This window comes from Equus caballus, chromosome 1 (genome assembly GCF_041296265.1).
Source record: "Equus caballus isolate H_3958 breed thoroughbred chromosome 1, TB-T2T, whole genome shotgun sequence".
Classification (NCBI taxonomy): Eukaryota; Metazoa; Chordata; class Mammalia; order Perissodactyla; family Equidae; genus Equus; species Equus caballus.
This window is the reverse complement of record NC_091684.1, coordinates 199,014,460-199,027,133: the sequence shown is the minus strand read 5'-3', so window position 1 is coordinate 199,027,133 and position 12,674 is coordinate 199,014,460. Positions and strand designations below refer to the sequence as shown.

The 12,674-nt window shown below is 49.1% G+C and overlaps 1 long non-coding RNA gene across 1 annotated transcript; it reads right to left on the bottom strand.

Moving 5' to 3' along the window:
- Positions 1-6,883: 6,883 nt before the first annotated feature.
- LOC138919048 (uncharacterized) lies at positions 6,884-12,033 on the bottom strand. Its single transcript, XR_011428938.1, has 3 exons — positions 10,941-12,033; positions 9,927-10,008; positions 6,884-8,572 (listed from the first exon to the last, which is right to left on the bottom strand). It is a non-coding gene; the product is annotated as an uncharacterized lncRNA (long non-coding RNA).
- Positions 12,034-12,674: the final 641 nt, after the last annotated feature.

Genomic DNA, 12,674 nt, shown 5'->3' with positions numbered 1-12,674 from the left:
CTGTGTGGTCTCCGTGCGTATGAAGATGTCACAGTTTCTTGGCTCTACTGTGGACAGACATTTGGGTTCTTTCCAGTGCGGGGCTACATGAATGAAGCTTCTGCCAATAGTCTTGTACGCGTCTCTTGGCGCCATATCCACCCAGTTCTCTTGGGCGTCCACCTAGGAGGGGAACCACTGGGCCACAGGAAGGCACGTTTGGCTTTAGTAGATATTTTCAGACATTTTCCCAAATGGCTCTATCAATTTATATTTCTACCAGCAATGCATGAGAGTTCCAGTTGCTCCATGTCTCCTCCAACAGTTGATGTTGTCCAGTTAAACAAATGTTGGCTTAGAAAGCTTTTAATAGACACCACTTACTTTCTGATGGTGTCAAAATGTTTTCAGCCTCTCTTGTTTTCCTCTCAGACTGGTTCCAACACCCTCCCAGGAACTCTGTCTCCTTTTCATGGGAAACAGTGAGACGGGTCAGCGATGGAGTCAGTGCTGTGCTCTGGACGGACCGTGACTTTCGGCTGCAGCAGCGACAGAACCAACGCAGCAGGTACACAGAGCATACTCAGCCAGGGACTCGGCCCCCGGCAGGCATCTGGCAACGTCCAGAGACATTTTCACTTGTCGTGACTGCAGGGGGAGGGCGGGTGCCACCAGCATCTAGAGGGTAGAGGCCAGGGACATTGCTAAATATCCTACAACACACGGGACGGCCCCCACCACACAGAATGATCTGCTCCGAGTGTCAATAGTGTTGAGGTCGAGAAACTTTGCCACAGAGCGTTAGCTCCAGTCGATGCCTTCACCTGACCTGCTCTGACTCCCTCCCTTTGTTTTTAAAATATCCTGTTACACACATAGTAAGTTTCCAACCCTTTTGTACATGCCACACATACATATCCATGCTGTGTATATATTCCTATCAATCTGACCTCTCGTGTTATACATTATCACACCAAATCCTGTATTTGGTTACGACGCTGCCCAGCATGGCAGGTAGTACCCCACGCCCCATAAGGGAGCACTGAGGGTGCTCTGATGGCTGCACTTCAGGACATAGGGTGGCTGACGTGATTCACAGACAGAAGGCCTCAGTCGAGCTTCCTGGCCAGGTGGTGGTCACTCCCTTCTCTTTTCTCCTTTCTCCCTTCCTTCTCGACCCCGAGTTCAGGTGTCTGGGAGTTAAGTCCAAGGAGTGCAGAGTCCATGATCCACTGCCTGGCATTATCAGAGGGCAGCACCAGTGGTCGGAAAAGAAACGGAAAACCCGCCCTCTCCCGGGGGACCGTGGGGGTCCGAAGGGCGTACGGCCCACAGCACAACAAGAAGAGCCCCTGCTTTGGAGCCATTTTTACATTTTCCTGTTAATAGTGCCATTTTTTCATTCCCTCCTCATTTTTTTATCATCTTTTTTTAAATAGACCTGCAGGAAAGTGCACATACCCTGTGTACACCTTGAACTTTAAACACCCGTCACACCTTTGTGACCAATGGCAAGCAGACTGAGGCCCACCGTGACCAGCAGGCAGAGAACCCCTGCACCGCTGGGCACTGACCCCACCAAGAGTCGCAGATTAGTCTGACCAACTTTTACAATTTAAATAAATGGAATCGTTCCGTATGTGCTCACGTGCGTCTGGTTCCCGCCACCCGACACCGTATCTGTGAGATTCATTCACACAGTTGTGTGTCAGTGGATCCCTCACTCCTATAGCTGCATAGCTTGCAGTGTGCGAATAGACCACACTTTCCCATCCTACTGTGGATGAACATTTGCACAGTTTCCCTCTGGGGCCGTTGCAATCAGTGCTCTTATAACCATTCTTGTGAGTGTCATTAGTGGACGTGTGACACGTGTGCATGGCTGTCGATTCCTGGAGTGGAATTCCTGGGCCATAAATACGCAGCTGTTTACTTTTAGAAGGTAACGCCAAACAGGATTCCGAAGTGGCTGTGAAAGTCACATGCTCGTCTTCAAGGCAGAGGAGTCCCATTTGCTCCGCGTTATCCCCAACACTTGGTGTTTCAGCCACACTGGTGGGTGTAGTGCGGATGCAATGTGGTTTCAGCTTGCATTTTCCTTGTGACAAAGGAAACTGAAGGTCCTTTCACATATTGGCCATTTGGAAATCACTTTCATGAAATGTCAATTCTCTGCCCTTTATTTTTAAATCTGTGGTGCATTCTTCCCTGTTCTCTGTATTCCTTTGGTGTGTAAAGACTTCCTCCTCCCCTTGCCCTGACCCCGGGGAGTCTTTCTAACTTTAGAATTTTTAGGGTAACATTCTTTCATTTTATTTCTGAGGCTATGCTAATTCACCCTTTGTTCCTTTTTTTAAAATGAGTGTTTTCTTTTATTTGAATGATCAGTTGTTAGGGCACTAAAGATATAAAATAAAGGACTCATTTCTGCAAATCTTAAAATGTAGAAGCACAAACCACCAGGGAAAGCGAGGCTGCACAGACGGTTTGCTTTGGGGGCAGGTATTTCAACTTTAAACCAAACCAGAGACAGAGAAATCTGTGATATCGAGGGGTTTCTGATAAAGCTTTGACTTGATTAGTTTAATTTGAAATGTGATTAAAATGCACATCAAGATTTTTTGGTGAAATGCATATGAGATTACAGAATGGAAGGTTACTTTCTTAGCAATCTCACATAGAATGATTTCTACATAAGCCTTTATAGGGCAGTCTGAGTCCATAAATACTGATTATAAAAAATACCTACATAGGTAAATTGAAGCCCATTTCAGTTAAAATTCCACATTCAGCTTATACTAGTTCAATTGTTATCTAATGTTTTTGCACACAATTTTCATTCCTATTTTTTAAGTCTCAGATATTTTGTATGGGGGCCAACTGAGAAAGCTAGGTCGCCATTGTTTTGATGTAAGTATCCACATTTTCTGCTCCCTGATAACACACCGTGCCTGCACCCCCACTGAGTCTATGTTCTGTGGGAATCGTATAGCTACCACGGATAAACCTCGCCAGTGGAAATTTGTTCCAAGTTTCACATGGACTTGTCTTAGAAAGTCCCTCACAGAGAGCCCAGAAATAAACCCATGCATATATGGTCAGTTATTTATGACAAAGAGCCAAGATTATACAATGGGGGAAGACTGTCAATAAAAGATGCTGGGAAAACTGGACAGCCACACGCAAAAGAATGAAACTGGACCACTATCTTACACCAGACACAAAAATTAACTCAAAATGGATTAAAGACTTGAAGGTAAAACCTGAAACCATAAAACTCTGAGAAGAAAACATAGGGAGTACACTCCTTGACGTTGGTCTTGGTGATCGATGATTTTTTGGATCTGACACCAAAAGCAAAAAATAAACAAGTGGGGTTATATCAACCTAAAGAGCTTCTGCTCAGTAAAGGAAACCATCAACAAAATGAAAAGGCAATCTACAGAATGGGAGGAAATATTTGCAAATCATATATCTGATCAGTGGTTAATATCCAAAAAATATAAAGAACTCATACAACTCAATAGCAGAAAAACCCCAACAATCCAATTTTAAAATGGGCAGAGGATCTGAATAGACATTTCTCAAAACAAAATATACAGATGGCAACAGGCATGTGAAAAGGTGCTCAACATCACTAATCATCAGGGAAACGCAAATCAAAACCACAATGAGATATCACCTCACTTCTGTTAGAAGGGCTATTATCAAAAAGACAAGAAATATTGAGTGTTGGCGAGGATGTTGAGAAAACGGAGCCCTCATACACTGCTAGTGGGAACGCAAACTGATACAGCCACTATGGAAAACACTATGGAGGTTCCTCGAAAAATAAAAAATAGAACTACCATATGATCCAGCAATTCCACTTCTGGGTATACATCCAAAGGAAATGAAATCAGTATCCTGAAGAGATATCTGCTCTTCCACGTTCACAGCAGCATTATTTACAACAGCCAAGACGGAAACAACCTAAGTGTCCATCAGTGGAGGAATGGACAAAGAAAAAGTGGTATATACAACGGAATATTATTCAGCCACAAAAAAGAAGGAAACCCTGCCATCAGCAATGCATGGATGGACCTTGAGGGCATTATGCTGAGTGAAATAGGCCAGACAGGGAAAGACAAGTACTGTGTGATCTCATTTCTATGAAGGATCTAAACAGCCAAACTCACAGACGCAGAGAACAGACTGGTGGTTGCCAGAGGCAGGGGGTGGGGGTAGGGGAAATGGGTGGAGGGGTCAGAAGGCACAAGCTTTCAGTTATAACATAAACAAGCCCTGGGATGTAACGTACAGCATAGTGACCGTAGTTAACAACACTGTATTGTATGTTTGAAAGTTGCTAAGGGACTAAATCTTAAAAGTCATCATCACAAGAAAAAATATTGTCACTGTGTGAGGTGATGGATGTTAATTAAACTTATTTTGGTGATCACTTCACAATACATACATATACTGAATCACTATGTCATACCCCTTAAACTAATACAATGTTACCTGTCAATTACATCTCAAACAAACAAACAAAAAGAAAATCCCTCAACTGAAATAAAACAGATTTTTTAATTGTTAGAATATATGTTTTACAGAACAAAAACTTTCAATTAACTAATCATTGCTTTCTTGCTTCCATTTAAATATCTTTACCTCATTATCTCTGGTTGCTTTTCAGACCGTTAGGTCACTAAAGCCTGCTTTTGAGACAGAGATTATTCCTCCCCCAAAAGTCAGGGGAAATACAAAAAAATTAAATTAGTGATTAAGGCTATAAGTTAATTAATACAATCATTTGGCTTAGTTATTTAAAGTCCAGTTTTTTTTCTTCTAGCACACTTGAAAATACGCTGTCCCCCAGCTATCAGAATTGTACTGCGATCTGTAATTGTTCACTGATGGATTTATGGCTCTCACGCACAGAGAAGAAACAGAACCTCAGTCCAGCGAGAATCATTCTGTGCCGACACAGACACACCACCACGTGCACTCACACGCCCCTGCCTACTTTTGAAAGACAGCCTCCTTAATATTAACAACAGGATTTTTGTTTCCAATTAAGCAGTTTTAATAATTCTTTTGAGACATTTTTGTCTAATGAACAATCATTTTTTAACCTTACACTCTTTGAACACTATCATTTTGTTTTTACCATTTTAACCATTTTCGAGTGCACAGTACAGGGGCATTAAGTACATTCGTATTGTCATACCACCATCACCACCATCCATCTCCAGGACATCTTCATCTTCCTGAGCTGGAACTCTGTTCCATTGAACACTGACCCCGCTACCTCCTCCCCAGCCCCTGGCACCCCCTATCTGCCTCGTCTCAATGAGTTTGCTCGTCCAGGACCCTCATACAGAGTCCGCCCCTGCCCCTCCGTCCCTGTGCACAACGCCCCCATCACCATCAGCTCCTTCCCTCGTCCGTGCAAATCTGCCAACTGGCCCCACGTCCACGCCCGCCCCTCGGCAGTCCAATCTCCGTGGGGTTCCCGAGACCCATCTCTTAAAAATGTTCATCATACCACATCACCTCTGTTCTCATACCTCGAAGGGTTTCTCATTTTACTCCCAGAATAAAACTCAGTCTTTGCCGTGCCCTGTGGGTCATGCGAGGCCCCATGGGATCCATCTCTGGCTGCCATTCCATCTTCTCTCGGCTCTTCTCGCCCTCATACCTCTGGTGCATCCACACCGGCTTCTGGGATGCTCCCCAAACCCACCCAGAATCCTCCCCTCAAAGTCCTGGACCCTGCTCCCCCTCAGGGGGAACACTCTCCCCCGGTTTCCACACAGCTCACTCCCTCACCGAGTTCAGGGCTCTGCTCACACCTCACGACCTTATGCAGAATCTCCCCTCCCAACACGACGGCAGTTTGCACTGTATGAAATTGCCCGTCTCGTAGGTCAAAAATGGTAATTATCCATTTCAGTTGGCCCAACATACACACACATAACACTGTTGTTCTTCCCTGTCATCCTTTACATACTTATGGGTTTATTGCTTATTTATTGGCTGACTGTGTGTCCTCCCGCGAGTGTAGGTGTCCCTAGGCAGCAGCCCACACTGCTCACCTCTGGACAGGACCTTAAATAAAGAGGCATTCATGGGTCCTCCGCTGTACCCCCCTTCCCGTCCTGCCCTCTGGTGATAAAGCTCATGGACCTGCTCCCGGTGCAGCCCCGCTGCATCTCTGGGGGCCTGTCCCTTTCACTCCCTGTCAAGAACCACACTCACATCCTCAGATGTCATTTCTGAGATCCAGCCACCCCTCTGGCACTTTCTCTCTCAGACTGTCTGGTTATGGGTTAAACTGCACTTTCCTCCGACCTCTGAGAGCCGTGGATGGACCGTTAGGGCCCAGGGCAGAGCCTCTCTGGACGGTTTTCCCAGGCATTTTCACCCCCATGTGGAAGGCGCTCCCTGATGCCCAGTTCCTGTACTTCTGCTTCAGGAACCACTTCCTCCGGAAAGATTGGAATTAAATCCAGAAGAGAAGTTCCTCTCGCTTCTTCCTCCTCCTCTGCAAACTGAAATTATCAGCAAGACAAGGTCATATATCTATATATCGTATGTTCTGCTTTTAGAGAAATGAGATTTCCAGGTGAGACTCGGAGGACTGAGTTCCCAGTACTGCTATGACTCGCAAAAGTGTCAGTTCTGTGGTCTTTCTAGGGACACATCACTCAGAGCTCCGTCTTGCTGAGCTGAGGCTGTTATGCTCACTATGTTACGACAGGTGCCTCCCAGACCATTTCCTAGTGGAGGAAATCTTCAGTTACCAACAGGACTCTCCCCGAGGAAGGCACCAAACACTGTAACCCGAGTTCCTAATTATACTTGATTCAAAGCGTTTTGTGAGAGCCAGTGTTAATGAAAAAAAAATCAATGGAACTCGTTGAAAATGGTAAGGCAGACTTTATTCAGGCCCATCATGAAGACACAGGGACAAACGTGACGGGATTTTACAGGGAGAGAGAGACTGGGCTCAACTCTGAACACAGCCTGTGCAAGTGGGAACTCAGCCAAGGAGCGGGGTGGGGTCAGTGACGGGCTAAGAGGAAACATCCGGGGTGAGTTGGTTCTGGCTAAGCCGACCTGACAGGACGCTTGCTGAAGGCAGGCTGGGGTCAGACATCACTGGGGGTGGTGGAGGGTGAGGAACCCGATCAGACCTCGAGGGTGGGGTGCTGGTTAAACTGACTCAGCACGGTTCTTGCTGAAACTAGATTTTAGGGCCTGGGAGAAGGTTGAGGAGCTTGAGTAAAGTTTGGTCGAGCAAAGATTTCGCCAGGTTGCAAAAGGGGGTGAGGAATAGCACAGAGAAGGGGTCGAGAGCCCGGCTTTGAGGTCAGACACACTTGTCTTAGAATCCTATTGCTCTCATGTGTATTAGGAAAACAGAAACCAAGCCAGTAATTTTAACAGAAAAGAATTCAATAGAGGGGATTGGTTAAATGGGTATCAGAGGCCTGCAGAGGTAAAAGGGGGACAGCGGGGCACCAGAGAGAGGGTGGCTTTGGGAAGCAGCCCTGCCCCAGGGCCAGCGGAACAACGAGGACAAGTCCAGAACCTGGAAGCTCAGAGCAGGAGCCCTGCATGACCGGGACCAGGCCCCTGGGAAGCGGGTGCCAGTTGGCTGATGCTTGTGTTTCTGATGGGCTGGTTCTGGGAGTCCGGAAAATTCCTGCAGCTGGGGTGAAAACCTCTGACTGGGTGATGCTGACAGAACCAGGAGGCAGACTGGAAGAGGCCGGTGCTGCCCCCCGCATCCCGCCCCAGCATCTCCTTGGAGCACAGAGCCACAGACAAAGCAGAGACGTGGTCTGCAGAGTCCCAGCCTCCACCTGTGTAGTGGGGGGGAGCCTCCTCTCAAGGTCACTGCAAGGACAAAATGAATGGAGAGCACGGGTTTCTCCATGAGCGCGTCGACAGGCGCTTCTGATCTGACTGTGTCTCTGACGCCCACCTTCAGCCGCACTCCAGCAGCCGGAGGGGACAAGGAGAGGCAGGCAGGAAGGTGGAAGGAGAGAAGGCCGGGCCCTGTGGACTACCCCCAGGCTCCTTGGAAGGATTTTCCTGAGTGGAACAAATTACGTGCTCCGGGCTTTTGACGACTCCTGGGGTTGTTATGATTTCTGCAAAATCAAGGGAATTAGGAAGAGCAGCTGGAGGTATGTGATCATTTTCTAAGAAGTGACAGCTCAGTGGCTTGGCAAGGGATGACAGCAGGAGGTCTTAACGAGTGAGACCCCAGATTAATCCCGCCTTGTTTCTCCCTTGACTGATTCTTGCCCTGTGTCATTGGCCGGCTCGAGCAGCTGTTCCAACTGTGTAATTAAGTTGGCTCCACGAGAGCTGAGCAGCTGGGTCAGGACCGGTCGTCCCGGTGATCGTTGGCTGCCAGGCTGAAGCTCGAGCTAACCTTCTGAGCTGCCGTGGAACTTGTGCTGCCCCGTCTTCGTGGCGGCCAGCAGCTGGAAACGTCACTGGTGCTCAGGCTTCGACCTTCGTCAACAAACTCAAGGAGGGGTTAAGCCCAGAGGCAGCCTGAGACCTCCAACCACAGCTCCAAGACCAGCCGTCACTGTGATAAACAGAGAAGACTAAATTTTGTCCAAGGAATTGAAGACGTCAGGATGGTGTCCGCCCCGCAGGCAGGAACATCCCCCCTCCACTGTGGCTCTCCCTTTGCCCTTGGGCCTCATCTCCTTCCCGGATAATGAAGACAAACTCTACGTGACCCAAAGGGGTCACTTTCTGGAGGTGTAAATTGAAATATGCTGGCTGTACAAACTTATGAAATTCGTTTTGCTGGTGGAAGAAATCTTAATTAAAGAGCTGGTTTGAAACGTGGAGAAGCAATAAGGCATTTTCATTATGTTTGCCTTGGCACCAGCCACCGAACTTCAACGATTGAATTTCTGTTTTTCTTATTTAACGGATGACATTAGATTAGTTTTCCCAAGAGGTTCATTTCCAAAAAGTTAATGAAGTCAAGCTAAGTATATGCGGTAGATTATCAGGGTTTCTCCCTAGAATCACCGATGTCCCACAGTCCTGGATCCTACTTTCTGTTTGGGGACAAGACAAGATTTATCAGAAAAGCTAGTCCTTCTTTTCATACTAACTGGCTATGTCCTCCACACTAGGAAGTCACTTAACCATCAGAATTAGCGACCACAGCACCTCGCCCGTCACCTCCAAAGGAGTAAATTTGCCACAAGATCAGGTTCTATGTGACTTTCCATAATAGAGAATTGAACAAAAGCAATAGATTTAACGTATGACAGTCAAAGCTTGAAATTTAAAAACTGACATGTAGTAGCCTAGTCTTACCAGAGAGTGGGACAGGGTTCCAAGTACTTATTGAAGGAGGTAACAGAAGTAAAACTTAATTTTGTATAAAATCTTTCTTTTTAAATGTGAGGCTATACCCACCCTCTCTTCCATCAGGCTTCTTGTGGAAAGAGCACACAATTTGGGATCCAAAGCCTTGGTTCGTTGGTCTGCCATTTCCAGTCAAGATGGAATAGCAGGACCTGGGTTTACAATTCCTGCCTGAAACAACTAAAAAACTAGAGAAAAAAATGAAACAATGGTTTTCAAAATACAGACATGAGGAAACAAAGGACGATGACTCTTGATAGATGGCAAAGAATGAGGTGAGCCTTGCAGCCCCTCCAGAGTCCACACAAACCTATGCAACACCGCAGAAGCGTTGTTTGGAGAAACTGAAAAGCTGATTCTAAAATTCGTCTGGAATTGCAAAGGACCAAGAACAGTCAAAACAACTTTGAAAAAGAAGAACGGAGCTGGAGAGCTCACTCTCCCCGGTTCAACACTTATCATCCAGCTGTAGTCACCAGACAGCACGGTGGTGGCATAAAGACGGACGCGGAGATCATGGAACAGAACAGGGATTATGGAAACAGACCTACCTGTATCTGGCCAGTCCATTCAACAAAAGTGCCAAGGGAAGCTAGTGGAGACAGGACAGTGCTGGAGCCACCAGACATCCACCTGCAAAAAAAAAAAAGTAAATAAAAAAGAACTTCAATACACATCTCACATCATGTAAAAAATAACCAAAACGGGTCATAGACCTAAAAGCAAAACCCAAAACCATAAAACCTCTAGAATATGTAGGGGAAATCTTAGTGACCTCGGGTCAGGCAGAGACTTCTTAGCTACGGCACCAAAAACATGATCTAGAAAAGAAAAATTTGATACATTGGACTTCTTCAAAATTCAAAACTTCCACTCTTCAAAAGACGTTATTAAGAGAATGAAAGGCAATCTACAGAATGGGAAAAAAATATTTGAAAAAACACATATCATAAATATTCATATCCAAAATATGTAAAGAACGGATATTCCATTTCTGGGTGTTCACCTGAAAGAAGTGAAAGCCCAGGTCCATTAGGTGGACTCGTAACCAACGTGCACAGCAGCTTTACTGGATGTAGCCTCAAACAGAAATAATTCAAACGCCCGTCCTCGGGGGAGTGGGTGCATAAATTGCTGTATATCCACATAAAGGATTCTTCCTCAAGAACAAAAGAGAATGAACTACTGATACACACACAGCATGGATGAGCCTCGAGACCAGTGAGCTGAGTGAACAACCAGACAAAAAGAGGGCACGCTGTGTGTTCCCATGATACAAAAGTGCATAAAATGAAAGCTCCAGTGACAGAAGGCAGATCAGTGGTTGCTGGGATGGTGGTGTGGGGGGAGGAAAGGGGATGGTGGGGGGAGGGGAGGGGAGGGGATGGTGGTGTGGGGGGATGGTGGTGTGGGGGTGAAGGGGATGGTGTGGGGGGAGGGGGGGAGGAATGGGGAAGGGGCGGAGGGTTTCCAAAGGGGCCTGAGGACCTTTACAGGGATAAGGGACATGCTCATTATCTTGGTTTTGGTGATTGTTTCACCATTTTATTCACGTCAAAACTTACCAAATTTTATTTCAAATGTGTTCACAGTCTGTAGTAGGTCAACTATACTTCAGGAAAGTCACAGCTGTGTGATCTGGAACAGGTTTCTCGCCCTCTCTGCGCCTGTGCTCCCTCGCGGCCCACGGGGGCAGTAACAGTAAGCACCTCCCGAGCCGCTGCACACGCGAGACCCGCGGCCACAGCCCTGGAGCAGCGTCCACGGCAGGAAAGCGTGTGGTCGGCCTGTGAAGGGCCTCATCCCATTCATCCCTCCGCGCGCTCTCTGGTCGCATCTCGACTTCAGAAATGGAAGGGCAGGACTTTGGAAGCTAAGGTGGTTGAGTCTCTGAGACGCCTTTACAGACCAAGTCAGACGGGGCCCAGGGACCGCGGAGCAGCGCCCAGGCGGGGCTGAGCAGGCGGGTGCGACCTGGGCCCTGGCATCAGGGGACCCCACGCGCCCCAGCCGCCGGCCTGCGCGTGACCCCCTCACGTGGTAGGAGGTCATGACAAGGAAATAAACCCGAAGAACGAAGACCCGAAGCTCCGAGTCGGACCTCGCCAGATCCTCACTTGCGCAGCGGGTCCGACTGCGCACGGCTGCCCCTGGCTGAGCCGTCCTCGCGGGGACGCCGCCCGCAGGGGTCGCGCGGGGAAGGAAGACAGGCGCCCGGGCAGCGCTGGGCGCGGGAGGGGGCTCAGCAGGGCGGCGGTGCAGCGGGCAGCCCCCACCCCGACCCCCGACCCCGCCCCGTGAGCGGCCTTCCGCTGTCCTCTGCCGCCAGCCCACCTGGCAGGTTCGACACCAGGCGTCTTAGCCCTCAGTCGGGGGTCCTTGCGCAGGTCGCTTTCTTAAACCACCGGGAATCAGGGTTCGTTTATTAACCAGGGAAAGCGGCAGCCGGAGAAGAAATCATACTGGTCGAGAGGTCAGGAAGAGGCCCTTCGGACCCTTCTCCGATGCTGTGCATCACCAGTTCAGTCCTGTGTCTCTGTGCGGGCGCATCCTCGACTGCTGTTCCCCCGGAAACAGACGGTGTCCGGAGCCTCAGCCTGGCCCCGGGCGGGCGGGGCAGGATGCTGTGGCCGCTGAATGGTCGTCGTGGCGGCCCGCGGCCACAGGAGGGCACACGACTCTGTCAGAGAAGAAGGGATGGAGAGGCGGGGCGTCTGAACAGGAGTGTTTCAAACCCGATGAAAACGCCTTAATTTTAAAAAGCGGCCTCCCTCGCCCTTGGAATAGTGAGACAGCCGAAGAGCACAGGAGATTCTGCTACAGACGGAGAAGGGCCCCCGGGAGCCGCCTCCAGGCTGCAGGACTCGCCTCCCGGTCCTGCCGCCTCCCCTCCCCTCGCGGCCTGGTCAGAGCTCCCAACTCCCAAACGGCTGCACGAGGGCCCTCTGCCCACCGAGGGTCTGTCGGAGCCTCCACTAGACTTTGAGAACCCTGGGCTCCCCTCCACGCCCACGGGGACGTGCGTGTTCCTCCCCCTCCCGGTGAGGACCGGCTCGGGCCTGTTTCCACGGTTCCCCAGCTCCCCACGCTGCACGTCCGCTTCCACGTTACCGCTCCTGCCCTCGTGCGCACGGCTGTGCGAGCGGGTTCTAATCTCCATGTCCTGCCGGCTACACCCGGCCTGGCCCGGGGGTCCCGCACGCACGCAGCCCTCTGCCCACAGGCAGACCTGCCGCGCTGGAGAGAGACGCAGCCGCTGGAGAGCAGCTCGGGCTACAGGCAGCGGCCAGACCGGGGGC